Genomic DNA, 22,800 nt, shown 5'->3' on the forward strand with positions numbered 1-22,800 from the left:
ATTACAAAATTATAATCCGTGTTAATTCTCTCAGACTTAAGGTGTAAGCCTTGGTTAATTTTGACGGCTATAGTTTGGAATTAATCTGACCTATTTAACTCGTGAATGATAGCTGGTTAATTAATCCATTCTCTCTGAATCTCAAAGCATTGAAAGGCGGAACTAACTGGTAAATAATAGGAACAACCATCTGCGGAATTAGTTTTCCTCCATCAGTGTGGACGAGATGCTAATACCGCATCCAAGACAAACAAACAAAAGAAATGGTATATCCTAAGCCTATTTTCTCTCCCGCCCTTTTCTTATTATACGAGCGGCGTGTACGGGAGACCGGGAGCCGAATTCCTTTTCTTAAAATGTTCACTTAATGGAGTCTCTTTATCTCGTTGAAGAGTGATTTGATGGTTGCCGGAGAGAGTGTGACTGCGTGATTGTGAAAGAAGTAGAACACGTAGGAATTGCGTCGCGGAAAGGAGAAGATAGCCGAGCATAAAAGCGAGCGCGTGAAACCGTATAGCCTCGCTTGCGTAGATTCCCAAAAAATAGTATCAACAAGAGTGTCAAGGCATATTGCATCTTTTGGAAAAACGAATATCAACTTATTAAAACTGACTCAAAGAAACCATCACAGTCTTGAAGTGAATAAGGCTTATTCATTTATTTTCATTTTTCAATATACTTATCCTGGATATTATAGTGTAACAAACAAATATTTTGGGAATGTGGTAAGAACTTGAGTTAAAAGGGAAACTTTTCTCCTTCTGTTTGAGGGGTTTGAATGGTATAGTTGGTTGGCGCGGCGCTCGCTGATTAATCGCCTCGACTCGGAGTTCTTACATTCTTCGAAGGTTCCAATCGGGATTCGGATATATAGAGCGTGGAAAAGTTCGCTTTGTTAGTCGCTCCGACGTCTTTTACAATCCTTGGCTTCCCTTTCTCTTTCTTCTTCGTCTCGCGGTCCCTCAACGCTCGTAAAGAAATCGGATCCTCTTACCCCATTCGTAGAGTTTCTCTCGATCGCCATCCAGCGCGACTAAAGCTATTTCGTTTCAGAGTTTCTTTTATTTTCCAACAGGGGGACTATTACCGTTTTCTCGATCCCCTCTCTCTCACGCTTTCTTCGAGTTTCGATTCGTTATTTAAGATTTGGACCAAGAAATTACCATCACAATACTTCTCTTTTTTATCTTCTTTTTGGATTTCTCTAGATCCAAAAGCTCCTATCCCCACCTCCGTAATGCAAAACTACTTTTATACCTACTATTATCTAGGGATCGTTTATATTGTTTATCACTCCGCTGTCTTCCATCACTTGTTTTAATGAGATCAAATTCCGTGTACAGCAAATGATGTGTAAAAATTATAATCTGGAACATAACATAGTCTTCTCTTTTTTAAATCAGTTTGCAGAAACTTAACATACGTATGCCCTTGGTTTGTTATTGGTTATGAAATGATTCGGGGGTGTAGCAAATATAGATAAACAATGGAGGAACAAATCGATATTGTTATTTTTTAAGGAAAGGCCTTATTTCTTATTTTTTCTTTCGATAAACTGGATTTTTTAGGAAAGGCGAGATTAATTCTATCAGCAAATAGAAAAGTTTATTTCAAACTGAATAGAAAAGAAGCGAGTTGGGTCGGAGAAAAGAGTGAGGGGGAAAAATAAAAAAATAAACGGAAATAGCTAGGAAATCTTTAGGGGTTTCCCCTCAATTTCGAAGATATACGCTTTTTCGTTTCAATTTCTGGTCTCTTCTATTTCTTTTTCTATTCCCCCTTTTTTTCAGCCTTTCCTTCTTCTCACCTCCTTCATCCCTACCCGTTCTCAACTGGCACCTAATATATAAAAATCCGAATCGAGCCAACTTTTCCAATTGTAATCGCGCACAATGCCTCAGCTTAGAGAGCTCCTACCATTCCTCCTTCGCATCTCGTCCATCCTCTATACTTCATCCCTGACCGTAGGATTCGAAGGGATCGTGAGAGGTAGAAATTGATCCTACGATTGTTAATACACGGATTTGAACGTAGAATATTCTTTGTTTTACTCCGTCACTATCTAAAGGCAAAATATATTGTTACGCCAAAAAAAGTAGAGGCTTTTTGTGTCAAAAATGGACATAAACTGGTTAAAGATAAGATAGATAACAAATAGCGAGGATCATTTGCTTAGAGGATATCGCTCAAATATGAAACTTCAAGGTTTGAGCTTCAAACGTATCTATTTTTCTAAGGACGAAACTTCAAAAGGTATACTTCACCAAACTCTAGATATCGCAGTATCTCTACAATTACCTGAGTTTACCATATCTCAAAAAGCAGAGGTGTTAATTTAGTTAAAATATGCTAGTACATTTTACTTTCTTACTCGTTTATCGAGAAAATTCAGCCAAACATTTGTTCTTTTGATGATTTGGATCCAATGTTTTAATCGTTCTACGTAGAACGTTTTGAAAAAGAAGAGTGCTGGATATAAGCCTCTTTCTTTAAAAGCGTAAAGAATGAGAAGGGACTAAGGGATAAGGTACTAAAGTCAAGTTGACCGTTAGTAAATAATAAAGAAAAGAAGAACTATATAGCTACGTCTCTTTGTCTTTAAAATTGTTAATGGAAGTCCGGTTGGTTCCGGATCGCTAATGGTTCCTTTTTTATCTAAAATTTCTCCTTATAGATTGCAGCCTCTCACTAGGTGCAAAGAAAAAGAAAAAAAAACTTAAAGGCTTTTTTGTACGGAAAAACCAAGTTGAAGACGGGAGGTAAAGATTTTAGTTTGGTTTAAGTCTTAGATTTCGCGTTAGTCCAAGTGGCGCTGATGGATCTGTAGTTAATACGAGTGAAGCCTCGTTTTCGAATGAATGAGGATCGAAAAAGACCAAGGTTTTTTTTTATTCGAAGACTTTGAGGGGTTAGCGACAAGCGCGTTTCGAAATCGCCGATTCGCTTTTTTAACTTTTAGGCGGGTTTTGTTTTTTCTCTCCTCTGTGATTACACTCTCATTCTGACTTCTCGCAAAGACTGAAGGAAAGGATACATGGTCCTTTTTTTGGGGGGGGGGGATAGACGGTATGTGTGTATGACGTGTTTTGTGAGTGAGTACAGAGTTAGTGACAAAACATCCTCCCTGGTATAGCGCCGAGTTCCATTTTGAAAACTTATGTAGGGCAGAAACGTTACGGACGGTGAAACCTTTTCTGAGTCCAAACACATGCACCACAGAGCGGAATCCTATAGCTGCACCCGAAAGAAATAATCATGTACCTCTGTTTCGTTCGCACGTGTACTACAATCCTTCTTTCAAACTCCACCCCAGGATTGCTCTAAAACACTCCTCTTAGATTAAATCTTGAAATTAGGAGCCTGACTATACTGAGTAGATCGTTTGAAGTTGGAAATACCGGAGTTCCGTTGTAAATTAGCTTAGTTTATTAAGAGGGTACTTGATGAAAGCCCTAGGAAGGCGGGTGCGAACTAACCCCGCTCGTGCAAAGTAAGAGAAATCCTGGGGGTTTGAGAAGGAAGCAGCAATAGCTATAGGGCAGCCTGGCCTGCAGGACTGCGAGTGTGTTTTGACGCGGAAGAGACTGGTTCGCCTTTTCTCTAGCTCTAGACTTCTATAGGTTCTCCTTAAAGTCGGCCGTTGGTTCTCACCCGCGACAAGCCAAGCCTGACAGCAGTTCTAGCGTGTCAAAGAGCAGCGCGCTACCCATTATTCACCGTGCCAAATTGCCAGCCTCTATAGTTGGTCCGCTTCTATCAATCGACCTTTTCCTTTCCTTCCCGCCATTTCCTTATAGGTTTGGCCTATAGCTACACTTTCTTCCTTCGTCTTCTATACTTTTCTCGAGACAATAAGTCCGGTAACCTTAAAAGGGAAACGGGTTATTAGCGGCAAAACGAAGAGCGAGAGAGAGAGAGAGAGAGAGAGAGAGAGAGAGAGAGAGAGAGAGAGAGAGAGAGAGAGAGAGAGAGGCGAGCCGGGCTGATTGGATTTCGCGCTGGCGTCTTCTCAATTCGGCCAAAGACTCCTTCGTCTTCTCCCAACCATATAATAAGAGGCGTTAATTGTCTTCAACTTTTGATAGAAGAGACTTAGGTAGTGTACCACCCTCTTAATCTCATTTTTGCTTTCCCTTTACGAGATCCTTATACTTTTCTCGAGTATCGAGCTCTGAACTCAGTCTTTCTCTTGAAAACCGATCTTCCAGAAGTTTCTTATATATACTTGTCCGGTGCTAGAATACTGTACTGGTATACTTCCTAAATAATTAACTTTATACAAAATTTCTCTTTTATTAATACATTGCCGTTGGGGGAAATAAACTATGTACATTTATGGTATGGGTCACCGTATCCAGTTTTGTTCAGACAGACAACGGAGACAATGACATAGCACGCGTTTATACTTCAGGACCGGTGAAGCCTTGAACGAAGGGTTTCGTCTTATTAATAATAATAAAACGTAGGCTGAAAAGAGACGATAATCTGGGTTGATGGTCACGAGAGGGACCCCTTGTCCATTTTTTTAATCGGGTCCGAAGGGACGGGGCGGGGTCCGTCGTCGTCGTCGTAATCGTATATATAGCCGCGCTGCTCGAGACTGCGAAACAATCAGTTAAGGCCGGACCGACTGTTTTATTTCTTGTTTTTCGTCCCCGTCCGAATTTGTCGTTCTTTGTCATTTTTAATCCGTACCAGGAGCGTCTCTTTTCATTGGGAGAAAACGAGAGAGCGGGAGACCCTCTCTCTGTAAGGACAGAAGTTGAGGACAGAGTTTGCTCGACGAAGATTAATGAAAGAGCACTCTAGAAGCGAAGCGAAACGAAACGTACGAATGAACGGCGTAGCCGAGCGAGCGGCAAATATATCCCTTATATCAAGCTGCTCATACACACATACACTCGGTTCTTTTCCGTAATACGTTAACTTCCTAATAAGGGGAATTTTGAAAACGATCGTTGGCATAAATCTCGCTTAGAGCCCGTTCTCCTTTCTACTCCGATTGCCCACCCGCTACGCCCACTCCGGCCTTTTTCCATCCTTCCTTCTTTACTTCCTCGGCAGGCAATATAGCCTTCGCCTTCTTCTTCTTGGCTCGAGCTTCTCTAGCTTTCTCTCTTTCTCGCTGTTGAACTTTTGCCGGAGTATTTTGTCTCGAATTTTTCCGCTTTTCGAGCTCGTTGATCACGGAGCCGTCGCCATCGAGATGGCACCTCGTTTGTAAAGGAATCCCAGTACCACCACCATCACCACCACCATCACCATCACCGTTTTAAGCCCGACTCCTACGCCGCGCTCTTCTAGGTGGTGTTATTAAACTATATCCTTGTTGTTATAGTAGATTTCAAAAGTTTAGTAGTGCGGAGGGTCGGAGCTGATGGTCAGGGTAGTTTGGACAAAGGGTCACAGGTCTAAAGTAAAATATATAGCTCGTCATTTCTAAATGACACCGTGAGCTTCTTTTTGGGAAGCCTTTTAATCATTTATCTCTCGTTTGGTCGAATTAACCCTAATGAAAGTCGCGATTTTTGGACAGTTCGAAACTTTTGGGGCCGCGAAAATCTCCTACAAATTCGATCAAAGCTGATAAACGCTTTTACCTATTGAAGTAGAAAATTAAATTATTGGATAATAGACGACGTCGTCGTGATAGAAAAGAAAGTTTCCTTGGATCCTGAAAGTCTGGATTCTGTCCAGCGAATGAGTATAGCCTTATATTTCTGTGACTGCGCAATTACAAATATAATGTACGATTAGGAATGATAAAAGTGACCTCGTGATCTCTGTAAAGTTACCCCGAACGCGTGGTAGCTATAGGTAGCTACTTGGTGAATTTTCCTTGTCTATTTCACGTGAAACGCTCGTTAAACCTCCATGCAGGTAGTTTTTATAAGATCCCCGACCCGTTTACCTTGGCAACCTTTTTAGAAACGATACAATCTTTTTTATTCCCGCTTCAGACGCGCGAGTTGAACTTTTTCGGTCTCGTTTTTCGTTTTTTTTTTTTTATCCCTCGCTCATCTCGCCGCCCGGTGCGTGTCTTTTCTCTTTCTCATGTCTGTCTATCCTTAACGACTGTTACTTAACGAAGTCGAGTTCCTAGAGTAGAATTCCTTTTTGTATAAATGAGTTAAAACGGCAACTATAGAAAGAAGAAACGGACGTAAGGAGACGAGCGAATGCGAAACGGTCTTTATTTATATCGAGGGAAATTCTGTTTCGTACTGCATTTCAGCCAAAGTTAGCAACGTAACCCAAACTTAAACGCGATAGTTCTGTTGTTTGAATAGCAATCGACAATGGCAGATTTTGACGAGGTTAGCGAAGTTTTTCTCATATGTAACGTAAAAAAACTCTAACATTATTTTGGAACCTGATACGTAGTACAAAAAACTAAACAAAGTTCACGTCATTTCTTTGAGCTCTGACAGACTCTCTCCTATCTCTTTTCCTGCTCCGTATTCATCTCTTGGTACTATAGTTTTTACTTCTTATAAACTTATTTCAAGTTGAACGTGACCACTTGCTAGCTAAGAATCGAGATAGCTATAATTCGCCTGGTTTTAGCTTAGCCTGGGAAACGCGAAGGCTGAATATACCAAGCTTTCTTAACGACCCTAGCTTTATACGTATCGTTTAGAGAGTTAACCCTTGGGTCCTCTCGAAATCAGGTAAACTTTGTCAAACAGATTTAAGGGAAAGCTGCATGGGCCCGAAGAAGGTTTCCCCGATTATAGTACCCGTGAGAATAATACCTATTCCTGGAATATATAAGACGTAGGAACTGGATGCGGCTATAGTCGACTCTCACTCTTCTCGCTGCATGGTGCTGGCGGTAGACCTCAAAGTCCTGGTGTTATTTCCAGAGCTTTCTTGTACTAGCCTAGCGTATGGAACCCAGATTTAGACTTATTACTTCGTCATGCACGCCTAGTTGTCGGCTTTTACCATATTATATCATAAGCGCGACTATATTCGCCAGGCGAGAGCGGAACTAAAGACCATGTACTTTCTCCCTGCTACCTACGCAAGTTTGAACTCTTGCAGTAGCTTACTGTATATTTTAATACGGTTAAATATTTAAGAGACTCTTCAATCCGCGTGTTTTATATGCAAGTACCATTTGACTGAGTTGAAAAGGATTGAATTATTTTATTTATAGCGTGTTTAATAACGAAAATTACCCAAATCTATCTTAACTTGATCGACTTGCGAGTTGTGACCGACAAAACACTTTCCACCACCTTGCAAATATAATTTTAACCGATACTTGGCATTATGTTCCATAAGTTTGTCGCTGGTTACTGAGAGCTTGTCATGAAGTAACGTAGGTGGAACGTCATAGCCTGGTGAGGCGCTGTCAAAGGCTTAGTACAGACTAAATAGGAAGATGGACTACAAAATAAACCGAGTGTAGTCAGTTCTCGCTTCTGTCGTTCTCGTACTAGCTCGAGCTGTAAGTCTCTAGCATAACGAAGTATGCGTAGTGTTATACTTATGGAACATATCTAATAAACTTATGATATAGCCGATATCGAAGCTTCATTCTTTTTAGGATCCAATTCGATTTCACCCCCTGCCAATTCTTTTTAGATTCGAGGCAATCGCTCACCGATTAAAAACATAAGCCTCCGTTATTTTTTCTCGATTATACACCCAGTATATATGCGCACTGTCTAACCCGTCCATCTAGAGTCATTGGAGCGCGATCCGAGCTCTAAGATGCGTACAACATCCATCCTTCTTCCTCGTGACGAGTTAAAAACGTCTGATGTATGGGAAGGACCCATTCGAATAAAAGAAAGAAGAAAAAACATACATTGAAGAATAACTGTCCTTTGGCTGCTGCATGGGGAAGGCATTTTAGACTTTCGACTCTTTTCGTTTATACTGAAAGAGAAAAGAAAAGGAAGGCGAAATTCGGAATAGTCAGCCATGCAGTATTGATCCAACCGTGCTTTAATTCAAATCCAATTTTATCGAACGTTTCCTACTCCTTTCTCTACTCCCCCCCCCTCGCCGTACCTAGATTTCTGTTTGGTAGAGAGAGAGAGAGAGAGGTTCAAGAGAGGATGAAGATAAAATGTTGCGTTTCTTTTTCTTTAGTTTGAGACGTAACTTTTATTATTTGCATTATTCGTACGCGTCTGGAGCAAATTTTGATTTCCCCTAATATCCCCTGTGAATAAATTTTGGGATTCACAACAACTTAAACTTAATATTTAATTTTTTTTATTGCATCGAAGACCTAAATCCGCGATTTCTCCGAGGTTTCTCGTGCTGTTGAAACAAATGTGGCTTTATACCTGTAGTATATAGGGGAAATGTATTATTTTTTGTCGCCGTCACCATCCCTTTGGGGGAATAAGGACTACAGTTTGGGTACGTTCTTCTAGAACACGGTGCCCGCGAGAGTTGATCGAAGTTTCTCCTCTTGAATGCCTTATAGCCCGTATCCACCAGGGTTAAAGACGACTATATAGGAAGAGGAGAGAAGCGGCGTCTTTTTTTGCGCTCGCTCCGATCCTTTTCTTCTTTTTTTCTTTTTTAGACCCCTTATAATAGGGCAACGCGTATATCTTGATGATGTTGAGCTAGAAAAGCGGAAAGTCTGAATCATTTATCTAGCCGTGTTTGCGATAAAGGCCACGCCGGGTACAAAAGAGACAACGGAAAAGGAGAAGGAGGAGGGAGGTGTATGGAGATGGAAAAGAGCTAGTCGGCTTTAGGAAACGTCCGAAGTTGCCCGCGCGCTATCGCTTCCCAGTTCGCTCGATAGCATTGCGAAGCGAATTACGTACGCTTGCCCGACACAAAAGGATTTTTGCAGGCCCTGAGTTTTCACGCCGGTCCTTCCACCTTTTTAAAAGCGGGGGAGGATGGGGAAAAAAGCCAGAAATATGTGGCAATGACGAGTGGGATGGGGATGTAGGTTTCGCTGCTGGCAACTTGTCACTTTAGCTCCTTTTAATTCCGACTTCTTTCCGGGAACAATGGCGCCAACAGAATCGAGAGAATCACCTACATTCGCGTTTTTACGCCACAATCTCGCTCCCTCTCTATCTCTTCTTCATAATCTACCATCCTTTATGGTATCTCTTTAGACCCCAGAATTTAACGCTCTGCACCAGTTTTATGAGAAGATATCATAAATACTCGCATTAGTTGGGTTCATTCTCAGAGAGTTTAAGAGTTAAATATAACTAGGTACATGTTCGGACGCTTTTTCGCTGAATTTCCAATATTTCTAAACCTTTGACACTTTTTACCCATGTACTGTAAGGTTTCCACATTCAGTAGTGAATTCTGGACGCATTTTTAGCACCACAACAATTCATAATTTTTAAATCTAAATTTCTCCTTAAGAAATAATCTATACTTATATTCAAAGTACCTTTTATGTATAATATTTAACGGTCCCCATAAATATTCCTCCAAGCTTTCATAATATTATCAATGAAAGTACGCAAATTTCATTATTAGAAATATTAAATAACTTTAAAATTTAAAATATAACTTTATTTAACAAGCAATAGGTAAGTTTTCAAAGTAACGCTTTATACCACCATGCAGGTCTGTAATTTTATTAACCGTATTAATAACGCGATAAAGAGCCTGGGTTTCAAGTAAAACTTTACAATCTTTCGAAATCTTAGACTGTTACATATTTAAGCGTTGAAAATTTCGTTATTAAAAAGGCGTCTAGCTTCTTAATAGTTTAGTAATTAAACGACGCCGACCTTTTCTTATTTTTCGATGAGAAATAACACCTCGGCTTTAAAAATTTTCGCCTTTCGCGTTAAATTTTCAATTTCCCATTTTAAAATAAGCGTCGTCGGTACGGCGCGAATATAACTTTTGAGAAGCGTATATAAAACTCCCGAGTCGTCTGTGATAATTTAAATATCGCCATAATTCCCCTAAGGCAAAGGCATACCTTGGCCCTTACGAATTTTCAAAACCCAGAGGGTAAGGGGCCACGGAAAGGATTAGACTATCTTTAATAGTCTCTTTTCGCCGCCTACAACAACTATAACATGCAGAAACCCCAAGCATATTGAATTAAGTCTCCTTCTCACGGTGAGTTGTTATTCCGTACATCCATTTCCAACACAGTTCGCAAAATCTTTCTTGTTTTGAAAAGCGATAAATATTGTTTCAGTCATCATGGTGACTTCACTTTGGACATTTATGTGCCGCGGGTAAAACGTTTCTACAGGCGCGTGACTGATTGATTCGGACTGATAACTGAAGCTGAACCCAAACCGCTTTACTTAAGACTTAGCTTAAATTTTCATAGTTAAGCTTAAATTTTCATAGTTAAGTTACTGTAAAGTAACCACAAATTCAACAAGTATGACACTCAATGAAATATATTAATGAAGGTTTATTTGCTAGTAAAGCAGTTGTTATTTTGTCAAAATGATCGTAAGAGGGACCGTTGCTGGTGATACTAATAACTTATAATAGAAATTATTGAGATTTCTAAAAACGGTATCAAGTAACTATTGGAAACGGCTATTTATGTCCAGACCAAAACCGAAAACAATGAGCGTAAATAATGTGAATGGGACTTTAGGCTGCGAGCGAGCGTGAAAGAGAGAAGACTTCCCTCCTCCTTGCGTAAGCATATATATGGTAGAAAGAGATATACCTTATTTCCCCGAAATACGGTAAGGAAAACAAGAAGAACGTGGGATATAGTTTACCTCTTTGTACTACTCATCCCACTTCTCAGATTTAATTTTAACTCTTTCACGTGCACGCCGGAATGAACTGCCGGGGATTTAAATTCCGAACCTTTCCGGACCCCGTCTCTTCTCTCTCCCTGTTCTTTTCTAAGCCTATTTCTCCTTCCCGCTAGCCACATCTCTGGCTGCTCTTCTATTGTATTACAAGTTGCTCTGATTTGTAATTACCAATAAAGCGGAGGCTGCGAGACGGTGCATGCGGGGAGATGTATAGGTATAAAACTGACCCTTTCTACTCCAGTTTAAATAAATGCTCTTTCGGTCATGGAACGACCCGGGTCTAAATACTCCCCACCGAGTTCTCTAAACTCTTATACGTATGCGTGTGTTGTATAGCGGTAGAACCGTAGAACTATCGTTCTCTTATCCAATTCTCCTCTCCTATCTGACTCGGACGAGCTTTTCTAACTAACGAATAATATTGGGTCTCCACGGAATAACAAGAATAAATTGGTCTAGCTCGCCTATGAATATTTTGCTTTTACCATTTTGTAATAGCATTATTAATTTAGAACATACCTAGCTTTTTAAGATTTGTTCCAGAACTATGACACTACCTATACTTCGTAATGCTAGAGACTTACTGAGAGCTAGATGACTACCCTCGTTTTTTGTAGTCCTTCTTCCTATTTAGTCTGTACTAAGCCTTTGACAGCGCCTCACCAGGCGTCGTCGCTTTACCTCGAATCTATGACCTACGTCACTTCATGACAAGCTCCAGTTTGTAACCAGTGACAAGAACCCATGGTATTATCAGGAAATTGTGTGATTGTATAATATTGTACTGTGTAATATTTATCTGTAATTATGAACTAAAGTTCGCGACACTTGGACCATAAAGGCTATGAGTTTCGTCTAGTCACACTAGCAATTCAAGGTGTCACCTCTAAACTTTCCTGTTATTTTAAGTACAATACTTACGAGATATTTAAGTAAATTCATGGTCTGTCTCTCTCGTTCGTTGGTTGTAGTCTAGCGCTTCGATGATATTCAAATTCCCTAGTAAATAAAAGGAACTTTAAAAGGCCAATCGGGTTTGGGGAGTTCCACCGCACCGCGTGGCCTTTTACATTTAGTTCTCCATAACCTCTTCTTCCTCTTTCTCTCTTACTCTCTATCAGGTTTATTTTTCCCGGAGTTACACGCAAAAGCGATAAGGGTCGAAATTTATGGGCAGAAATATCGCTAAAGGCTTTAAACTATTTTCCGTTATAACTCTCCCTTCCTTTTCCCGCCTCGTGTTTCCCTAATTGGCTCTTGTTTAGCTTCATCTTTCGTCGACCTTTGATCCCTTTTTACGTATCGACATTTCCTGGATGAAACCTAATTTTGCGGGAAAAGATGAATCGGAAAGAAAATTTAGAAAAATCGTTATATTTATTTATTTTTAATCCTTAATTTAATTGGGTTTGGAAATTTTTACTAATTTTAGTAAAAGTGAAAATTGAAGCCTTAAAATAAAAATAAATTTAATGGGAAATTTTGAAGATTTTAATTAATTTCTAGAATTAAGGAATCTCCGGAGATTTAATTTTCCTTAATCCTGTGTTTTCATTATGTTGAAGGGAAGCGTATTAGCTGTTGAAAGTAGTAATACCAATTCAATCTTCGTGTCCGACCTCTTTCCAAACCTTTTTTTGCATACAAACACCGCCCATTTTTTTCTATTTCTAAACTAACCATAACTCTTTCTTTAATAATCCCGAGAATCTCTGAACCCTTTCAATCCGACGACGCGATCGTTAAGTTTAATATCTGTAGCATTTTAATGGATTATTCTTAAATTAAAGACTGAGATGGCTTAATCCACGCCCGAAGAGCATTTTTTTTACTTCGCCTTTCAAATGTCCCAACCTCTCGAATTAAAAAGGCGAAAATTTACGGACTTTTATCAGATTCGCGTCGAAGAACGCCAGCTCTATTTTGAAAGAGCTGCTAGCTAGGCCTTGGGTGTGTGGGTGGACGTTCTTTCGCTAATTAAAGAGTTTTGTGTCCGGAGCTTGGAAGTTAGGGATCGAGGAGGTGGGGGGTTGATTGCTAAAGCTTCTCCGAGTGCTACGTACGTACTCTTTTGCCTTTCCACTATTTCTGGCGAACCCATCCTTATCGGGCTTCCAGCTTTTCCTTTCCACACCCTAATTCATCTTTGCCTTCATAAAAGTATCGTTAGTTTGGCCTCTAATCTACACCCGAGCAAAAATTTTCTTTTCCTAAGTACTGGCTGGACCTCCCCGTCTTTCCCTTCATCGCATCCATCCGTAGCTTTTAGCCGAAAAACCTTTTTTTTACAGCCACCTTAATCAATGACATTTTTGCCTGCTAGAAATTAATGAAATTCAAATGAGCCTAATTTCGTTCGGAGGTTTTTTTTCTCACTCCTTTCCCGAAGCCGAGTATTGTTTGCCATGGTATGAAAAAAAAAAACGGTTTTGAGTTTTTTTTTTCTGTACCCGATTTTATATAAACGTACCAATTACCTTCGATAAAACAAAAGAAAAATTAAAACCTTCATTTTATATATTTTTAATTTAGGTTCTTATTATTTACGAGCGTGTTAAAGCAAAGGAACCATTAAAAATTTAACTATATCATCCTCCATTATAAGTTTGATGGAAATTTTAATGAATTTAGTTCTTTTTTTTGTAATTAGAAACACTTATCGGCTTTATATACCTTCATATCAGTTTTCTTATACCTTATTTGCACCTCTACAATTAAGGGCTCTGAGTCAGAAATTTCATCAATTTTAGCGACCGTTTCAAACATTAATCTTCTTTAAAGACGCCGTGATTAAAATTTAATAAAGGGGCAAAATTAAGAATCTTACTCTTTTCTTTTTTTCGTAAGAAATAATTGGAAATAATTATCGACCATTTTTAATTGGCGTTCCCCAATATCCCCATTCAATTTTATTCGCTCTAAATCCCTGTAGATAGGCCTAAGTCAATAATTTCGGGGCTAGGAGTGAGAGGAGAGGAGAGGAAGGAGGAAAAGAAGAGAAGTAAGAGTACCCTGGCGTAGATTAATCCGCGAAATTACCGCTTAAAGTCCAAGCTTGTTCTTTCGAAATTGCCTCACTAAATCATGGCGCTCAACTTCTAACCACATCGACGTATTTAAAAGTAATCCTTTACTGGAGCTGCTGCAGTATACGCTACGGGACGACGGTGGAAGAGTTAGAATTTAGGGTTTTTGGGATACGGGTTAGCGAGGGCAAGGGACTGTTCTAAAACCCCTCGAGACTATGCTAATTCTACTGTAATTAAAGAGAAAATACCCGCGCGCGCCGTGAATATTCGTCTTCTCCCCTCTTTTACGTGGAAGAAAGAAACTCTTAAGCCTTGGCTCTTTTTCCCCCCTCCCTCCCCTTCTTTCACTCTAGCTAGCTCCGTTACCCCTTTCCTTACCCCCTGTTCTTAATTAAGGTCATCTATTAGAAGAACGCGACAAGGGGCTCACCCTCCAATTTTGCGCACCCTTCACCTCTAGTTTTCTCGTGAACTGACGGAATATTTCTGTGAATATTGGGTTAAACAACTACTTTCATTACATAATCCCGCTATAGCGATTGTCATATCTCACGGGCAACCGTCATGTACTCTTTACCTTTATGGATAGATTTAATTTTAGAAGTAGGAATGGAGAACGGTTAGTATTAACTTTAGTCCGACTCATAGCCCAGTATAGAGCCCCTCCCTCCAACACGTAGCGAGAAGTTTAAATTATCTTATTGGCTCACTTAAACTACGTTTTGATGACGTTGCTGACGGGGACGGCGAAAAATATGCAGTTCCTTTTTACCTCTGTCGCTATGACCCGCCTCTTTTTTCATACCCCTCCGTCCCGTTGAAGGGGGTCCGGAACTTTGACGCGCGCCCACATTACTCTGTTCTCCATTCCTACTTCTAAAATTAAATCTATCCCTGCATGCCTTATTTAAAGATAACGATACATAAATATTCGCGAGAGAATTCAATTCTTCTATTTCTTACACTTTCTTCCAGGGCTGATAAACCTTTCCATCCCTCTACTCCATAGCTCTCTCTCTCCCTTGCGAAGCAACCCAGCATAGGGATCGTTTTTATCTCCCAATTTTTTCTTTTTTTCTCCATCGCGCACCATCCTCTTTTCTCCTAAGAGGGTGTTCTTTTCTTTAGGGTAAAGTAATTTTTCCTTAGTCTTGCTTTTTTTCTATCCTCTTTATCCCCACCCTCCTCGTACTTTTTCTTCTTCTCCTTATTCTTCTTCTATCCGAGTCTGAAGAGGAGGCTGAACATATTTGATAATGAATCATTTTCAGGATTGTCTAATAGATGGCGTCCCAAACGCCCTAGCATAACAATGGCCGACGGAGAACAAGAATAAGAAGAAGAGCTATATAGTATTCTCTAGAGAGATCCCACGCCTGCTATATATGGGTTGGCCTGGGTATAAGTCTAAAAAAAAGCAAAAACGGATCAGCCTCGCCCCGCTATAAAGGATAGGTTAGACCAGACTCTTACCAGAATCGACGCGAACAATGTATTAGGCTCTTTCTTTTACGGATGGTGTAGATTAATCCTCTTTTCCGCCTTCTCTTTCGCTTAGTTCCTCAATTGGAACCTTCTTTAGGGTTTTAGATATGGGGGTTAGGCTTTTTTATCCACGCTTCTCTCTTTCTCTTTTTTAACCCTCCGGGGTCGCATTTGACAAAGGCAAATAATAACCACCTTGGGGTAAGGAGTGAGACCGGCGGGATAAGGGGAATACGTCCTGAGAGGGTTATATACGCCTAAGAAAGAAAAAAAAATCTTGTTCCGATCGCTCTGATTACGGCCAGAACTCGGTGTTAAAATAGAATTTTGCATAAGACCGATTATGGGACGAAAAAGCCTCTTAATCCGAAGTTATGTAGCTGGTAGAAAACTTGTAATCATTCTTCATTAATAAATCCATTCATTTGATAAGAAAACTTCAGTTTACTATACTCCGGGTCCTGATTATAGGTCCGGGCTTAACCTCATCGCCTCCATTTTGATGGTGGTGGAAAAAAAATCTACAAATTTATCACGAGCTATTTCCATCGACTATTTACAGCCTTCATTATCGGTTAAAAGAGGGGAAGGGATTGGGTGTACTTTTGACTTTGTCTTAATGTTTAAGATTAGCGCAGAGGTTCGGTATAAGGAAAGGTTTTCGATCATAGGGTGGAGTATCCATCCAATAAGGGGCGAAATTTTCGCTTGTGTCACGTTAGACCTGACTTTAATTTGACGACCGTATTTATCCAAAGGAAAAAAGCAATTTATGCTCAACCAATAAGGATTCTTTTTTTTTTATTCGCTAATACCCGTCAGTTCTTGTTAAGACATACCTTTTTTTCTTTTTTGGTCGTAATAGAAAAGCTAGAGGGATCGACAAATAACAGGTTACTCTCGGCCATTCTCTTTTGACTTTATTATAATTTTCTTTTTATAATCTTGGCCCCCTTTTTCTCTTAACCGTTTTATTTTTGGCTTCATTATAACTTAAAGAGAAGTAAATGAGATTGTGATATACTTAATATTAAAATTTTGGCAAAGCAGCGGCAAAGTGTCAAAGTTTATAACTATTTTTAAATTTTAAATGACTTATACTTGAGGTATAATTTATATTAATCTAAAAAACCCTTTAGCTTCATGCATATTAAATTAATTGAAATCAGTATTTTGTTTGCCAAAGCGTGCGAATTTATTATTTATTTATTTACTTATTTTTTTATATGGGGAGGGAGGAAATTCGTTAAAAATTTACATAGGCTCCTGCTTGTCATTAGCGGGTAAGGAAAAAAAGATAAATAAAATAAAAATGCAAATAAAATTTAATCTTAATTAAGCGACGGAGTTAGACCTCTAGCGGCTTTCCCAACTTGTGGATAAATAAAATAATACTTTAAGGTTCCCCCCATGCAGAATGTACTCTTTTCGTTAAAAATTAAACACCGTTTTCGTCAAGACAAAAGCCGACGTTGCGTTCTCTCTTCTTCAATTTCGTAGTACTTCTTTTAAATAATTAAAACCGCGTCAGAATCTAATTAAGCAACCCCCCCCCCTCTCATCTTCCCCTTACCCCGACGGAAGCGAAAAGGGCCATTTTACTATTGATTTAAAGCCGCTTAGTTCTGAGGCTAAATTAATTTATAAAGGCGACGTTTTAAAATATCGTTTAAAAATTCAGTTCTTCTCGCATCCTCTAAATGTAGTTGGAATCAGGTTGAAACGTCAATGTGTACGAAGTAAGGCTCCAGCTTATTTCTAAGTTAGGTTTGGAAGAGATAAGAGGGAGTTTAACTTCGCCCGCGGTTTAATTTCAACTTGATCTCCTCGACTGTACCAACATGCTCTCTTTCTCTCTTTCTTTAAAACTCGTCTTTTGGAATCAACGCGATTCCCTAGAGATCTTATAAGGAGAGACCGCAAACTGTATTCCAAGAGAAAGCGGAAAGCAACCACCACCACTGCTAGCTCTACTCCTTTCTTACCTCTTACGTGTTTACCGTTTGAATGATTAATAGATTTTTGGCCGGCAACACTGCTCCTATTCAATTATGCATAGGGCGCGAGCTGGCTTCACCAGAGCAGTTTACCCTAAGTGCCTGCTTTGGTGCATATTTTATAAAGAGAGATCTTCCCCCTCTTTCTCCACTAGATATCGCGTGTCTTTCTCCGTATCGGCTTACTTTGATCTTGCTTACTTTGCTGGTGTATAAACAATGATATGATATTAAGCTCTTCATTGTTTATATAGGTATTTAAAAGTCAGGTGTTGAAATTTTTTACGTAAATTAATATTTTATTAAGAGTACTTTGCCAATTTCTTTTTATTTTTCATATTTACAAACTTTTTTTTTATTAAATTGAAAAAATGAATGGTTTCTCTGTATTACGGCTAAAACAATTTACAGGGGCTATGGAAATTAGCATTGCCTTTTTCAGCCTGTATTGATGTTTTACGGTCAAACACCAATGCTCCAGGAGCAGCATCCCGATGCCTTTGTATTTGATAATCATAATATTTGTGTAATGAAAATGTGTTTAAATATTATTTTAAACTACTCTATAGCAAAAAGAGTGTTTAATCACTAAGGGTCAAGTATACCGTATTAATATTTAAATTCGGTAAATGCGATTATACACGAGAGTTAGGGATATGATGGATTTTTGTAAATATCCCTAAAATATGGAAAACTGACGATGACAGGGTGTAAAGTATAGATGGGGGAAAAAGCAACCCATCTCCCCTAAAAATATATCGAAGGCGAATTAGTAGTGCCCGAGAAACTTGCTAAATTTTGTCGCGTCATTAGCAATAATTGCTCTAATGATTTTTCACACCTTAATGAGTGCGGGATGAATATATCCCCCCGTATGCCCCTTTTCGTCGTATCTCGGCTCGGAGCTAAAGGGAAGCCCTATTCTCGCGATGGGGCAACGAAGGCGGGTCTTCTCTCGCTCGCTAACGCGCGCTTTTGTCCGAGGGTCCCTTTTGTCTCTGACGCTTCTTCCTTCCTTCCTTCAGTCCAGAGATATTCTCGCTAATATCCAGTCACGTGTTTCGGATGGTCGAAGCACCGCGAGTTCTCATGGTTTCCGCGCGCGTGTACCTAACGTCCGTTAGGGGAAAGGGGATGAAGAGAGAGATTCGGAGCAACTTTGAGGAAGAGAATGGAGGATGGAGACGAAACGCGATACCGACCGAAATGATAACTCTTCCACACACCCCCTCCCTCCCCGTCATATACCCGCACCTCCTAGCGGGCTACTACCATCAGCACCGTCGCCAAAGGAGAAGGACACGGTGGGGATGATGACAGGGAAGCTCGTTCTCGCGGAATGTTACCTGATAGGCTTAAACAAGTTTAATACGCCAGCTACGGCCGCTAATTCGCGGAGACAACTCTGAGCGAACGTTTGAAGAGATGCATTCGCATTAAGTATATCTATTCGCCTTGACTGTTGATTTCCCAAGCCTTCCATCAGGATCCAGGTGGCCCGTTAAAGACGACGAAGGGTCGTCCGCGTCTTTTGATTTATAGCTTGCCTATCTGTAAAGGAGGATGGGAACGGTTTGTAGTAGCTAGGCGAGAAAGATGCGAACAAACCTCTAATGAACTTGTAAATTTACCTAGGCAAACTCCAAGGTTTCATATTTGTCGGGGGTAGATGGCTGATGGTATAGGGCCCAGTTTCTCCGCCACGGAAGTCCCCTGGCTAATCGGGCTCTCTCGTTTCCATCATTTAGCGAAGCACCGCGACAAGTGCCGCCATTGTTTCGTCGCTTACGACTAATGAGCGCCCCTATTGTCGCGTCGGGGAAACGAGAGGAGAACGGGACCAGAAAGAGGCCATCGCTCTCTTACGTATATGTATACGTACCCCGAGCGGATACTAGCGGCGGTGCAGCGGGCGTCACTCGCGGTTTACGAGTTTTCCCGCGCTTAACCAGCGCCAGCGCGATATTAAGCCCTCGCAAATATTAATCCGAGAAGAGATAAGGGGACCCAACATCGGATACTACCGCCAGTATGAACGACGAAACATAAAGGAAAAGGAGACGAAAAGAGAGGCAGGGATCGGGGAGGAGGAGGGGTTCGTGATGAGGATGAGAAATTTTTTTTATACTCCAAGTCGCGCCGTTCCGACTATACCTTAACGGAGTTTCTTACTTAAATTAGTTTCTTCCCTACCATCCTCATTTCCTCCTCCGGGTTCAGTCTCCCTTTTCCTCTTCGCCGCTTGCCGAATGAATAGACCTAATGATAGAGAGGAGAAGGAACCAGCTACCAGAATACAATGAAAATAGAGATTAGGAAATAAACGACTGAGCCACTAACTTAACCGAAAGAAATTATTGGATAGAATAGATTTTTGTTCTTCGAGCTGAGCTGCGTGTAGGGAGCGAGAAAAATAAAAGAACTCCAGTCATTAGCCGTAATTAGCTTTTCTTTCCATCGCTGAACGAAGGAACGAATCCCCTTTTTATACGCTTCAATTCCCGTAAATAATAAAAAGTTATTAGAAATTATAAGATAATGAAGAATTAAAAGCTTAAACGCCAGTGATATAATTAAAAACCAAGTTGATTCGTAGCGAGAGATTGCGAATTAAAGTAAAAGCAACGGTTTTATGAAGATCAAATTAACAATCGATATTCGTTGCAAAGAAAACTGAGCGAACGAACGAGATTAAAGTTTAACGTAGCGCGGTATTTAAATTTAATATTAAAAAACTGAAAGTATATATATATATATATATGTATATACAAGGGATGAGAACGAATTTAAACGCGAAATCGATATTTTTACATAAGCAAACTTGAAAATGAATAAAACTAGTTTAGTATCTATGGAAGATTTACATGGGGTATTACTCCGCCCTTTCTTTTCACTCTGCTTCGTTTATACTTGGCGTAACACTATATAATTTCCCTTCGTTCGGAAACGATTCGGGTCATCTTTAAACAATGACCGTAAATATTCGGTTAAACTTTCTTGGACGATATTTAAGACGATACATTAGACCTTTACAGCGGTTTCTATAAGAGTCTGACGTAGCAATAGGCCTGTATTTTGCCATAATGGAAGCGCTTTTCGATATTGAATCCTCTTCCTCTCTCTCCTCTTCCATCCCTCTTTATTTTTTATGCCCCTGTCGCATTTTGGACTAAGTAGGCCGTAAATGTATGTACCGTTTCGTAGAAAGCGGGGGGATAGGAACAAATAAAGAGGGGGTAAAACGAGGGGGTGCTGAATTTAAAGAGAATAGTGTAGGAGGTGCGTGCGATGCGTGGTGGTGGTGGTGGTGGTAGTAGGAGGAGAGACGGACGGTGGCCCTGACTAATGAAGCGGACGGTTCTGATAAAGAGAATTCTCTCTCTCTCTCTCTCCCTCCCTTCGCCACGGGGAATCATTTATGTCATTAGAGCTGCCGAAGCAAAAAGCTGATGTTAGAGGAAACAGCGTATAAAGTTACTGGCTCGCTCCCGAGCTTCTCTCGTCTCTGATGCTCCTCAGCTTCCCTCTTCGATTCCACATACACCGTAAAGTCACCTACTCACTCCTTTTCTATAGATACTCCACTAGGCATCGCTGAATTGAAATGATAGCAAATGCTGTTTTCCAATATACCAAAAGTCTATTTGTTGATGGAAAATGCCCTCTTCTTGCTGTTAAAAAACTGCGCTTTATAGATGTCCCCCATAACAAACCACTAACTATTTATTTAAATAGTGATTTGTTGTGGGGGGCATACATAAAGCGAAATTTTAAACAGCAAGAGAAGAGAAGGCCATTTTTCATCAACAAATATTTAAATATAAAGAGCCAAACATCTTGTCGCAAATGATTGAACATTAGAGGTGTTCAATGGGTTTGAATACTGAAATGCCTTACACCATAATTTAAAATATGTTCTGATATTGTTTTTCAAAATATTTGTGACATGGCAACCACAAATATTAAATGCAGGGAGAAAATTTAAATTTTTGGATAGAAACCCAAATCAAAACTTTTGCTGATGAAAAAACACTGTATTGTCAACTTCATGAAATGAACTTCCGTGTACCGGATATCTCTTATTCCACCTTTTGGTTCCATTCGGTGATGGCTTGTGGACAGAGTATAGGCGAGAGGACGTTTACGGGGGTGGTTTGGACTGGGGTTTGCGGGGAAGAATGCGGATCAAAAGAGACACGGTTTGAGGGGGCGTCGGAGGGGGGGGAACGAACAGGAAGGGGGAGGATGGGAATCGAAATTGTTTCCGGATACTAAGCGAAGCGAGAGGTTAAGTCAAATGCGAAAAAAGACAAATAGGCCACTATACTACGTCCCCGGGTACCTAAAAGGTTCGACTGACTGACTACTACCCTGTCTGATACCAGATCAGACCTATTCTAACGTGGTCAGTAGCGATTCTATATCAAACTGTGTTTTTTTGTGTTTCGTTTTCGTTGTTTTGCCCCAACATTCTTTTCTTTCGTCGTCTTTCTTCTTCTTCTTAGAGGTATAAAGGCAACGCGTTGTTTATATCATTTGACCTTTCGACCTTTTTGTGGGGACGTGAGGTTTGTTTTTGATGACCGGTAATCACCCGGGGAACAACGACAAAATGAAAAAACAAAAAAATAAAATGTACCAGATATAAGAAAGATAATTCGATTAAGGAAGCGTTCCTCCCTGAAAAATTGTTGATAATGACAACATAAAAAAATGTTTTTCTGTATGTACATAAACATAGTAGCTATAGTTTTATATCATCTTCGTAATCTAACCCGCGCGTTAAATTGCAATTGCATTGCATTGCATTGCATTGCGGAATTCGCTGGTGCGAAAATATCCAAGGACTAAATTCCGCTTCTCTGTCTTTAATTAAAGACCAGCCATTCTAAATATAAGACACGGGGGTTGTTTTTATTTTTTTACAGTACCAAAATTTTTTCCTGTACCGAATTTTTGTAAGTGACGATCATTATTTATTTCTAATGGTTTCTCTTTTATGATTAATATATTTTTGCGTGAAGCGTTACAGTTTTTAAAACCAGGCGCGCTATGAGACTCGCCTGGCTATACCGAACCATGCAAGAAGAATTCTCAAAGTTTTTTAGGGTAACCGCATTTATGACGACGACGACGACGACGTTCTTTTAGGGAGGGTCCATCCGCAGCATCCACACGAAGATTCTTCCTTTGGCTGGCTGCATGCGTCGCTGTCTTCTTTAAGCTTATATCTAGAACCGTGTGTGTGTTTGTATACATATACCTTTTGCTCGGTCATTTATCACCGACGGGGTGACTTCGCGGACGCTTAATCAGTCTCTCCTTTACGTGTTGACAAGGCACGAGACCCAAATAGTCCCTCGCATTGTACTCCTCTTTCCTGGGAATCTCAGATTTTTTTGGGGTTTTTTTTTCTCTCGTTCCTTTTTTTTTCTCAGACTCCCTAATATAGGATCGTTCGCACCCCATATTGAAACAAAGTATCTTTCTTCCTAATTTTGTTTACCATGCAGGCTTTTACATGTAACTGTGGAGATG

General features: G+C 40.0%; 1 long non-coding RNA gene across 5 annotated transcripts in view; it reads right to left on the reverse strand.

The window, feature by feature from the left end:
* LOC149691999 (uncharacterized) overlaps positions 1-17,597 on the reverse strand; it is a 31,262-nt gene extending 13,665 nt beyond the window's left edge. For 2 of the 5 annotated variants that reach the window (XR_016382584.1, XR_016382583.1), the window contains exons 1-2: positions 14,744-17,597; positions 11,673-12,074 (exon numbers count right to left, since the gene is read on the reverse strand). This is a non-coding gene — a long non-coding RNA (uncharacterized LOC149691999). Of the gene's footprint in view, positions 1-10,709; positions 12,075-14,743 lie in introns of those variants that run through there. The other 3 variants (XR_016382582.1, XR_016382581.1, XR_016382585.1) reach the window with 3 other exon arrangements.
* Positions 17,598-22,800: the final 5,203 nt, after the last annotated feature.

Source organism: Phalangium opilio, unplaced genomic scaffold (genome assembly GCF_054372755.1).
Source record: "Phalangium opilio isolate 3A_F unplaced genomic scaffold, DU_Popi_V2 ptg000024l_1, whole genome shotgun sequence".
Lineage (NCBI taxonomy): Eukaryota > Metazoa > Arthropoda > Arachnida > Opiliones > Phalangiidae > Phalangium > Phalangium opilio.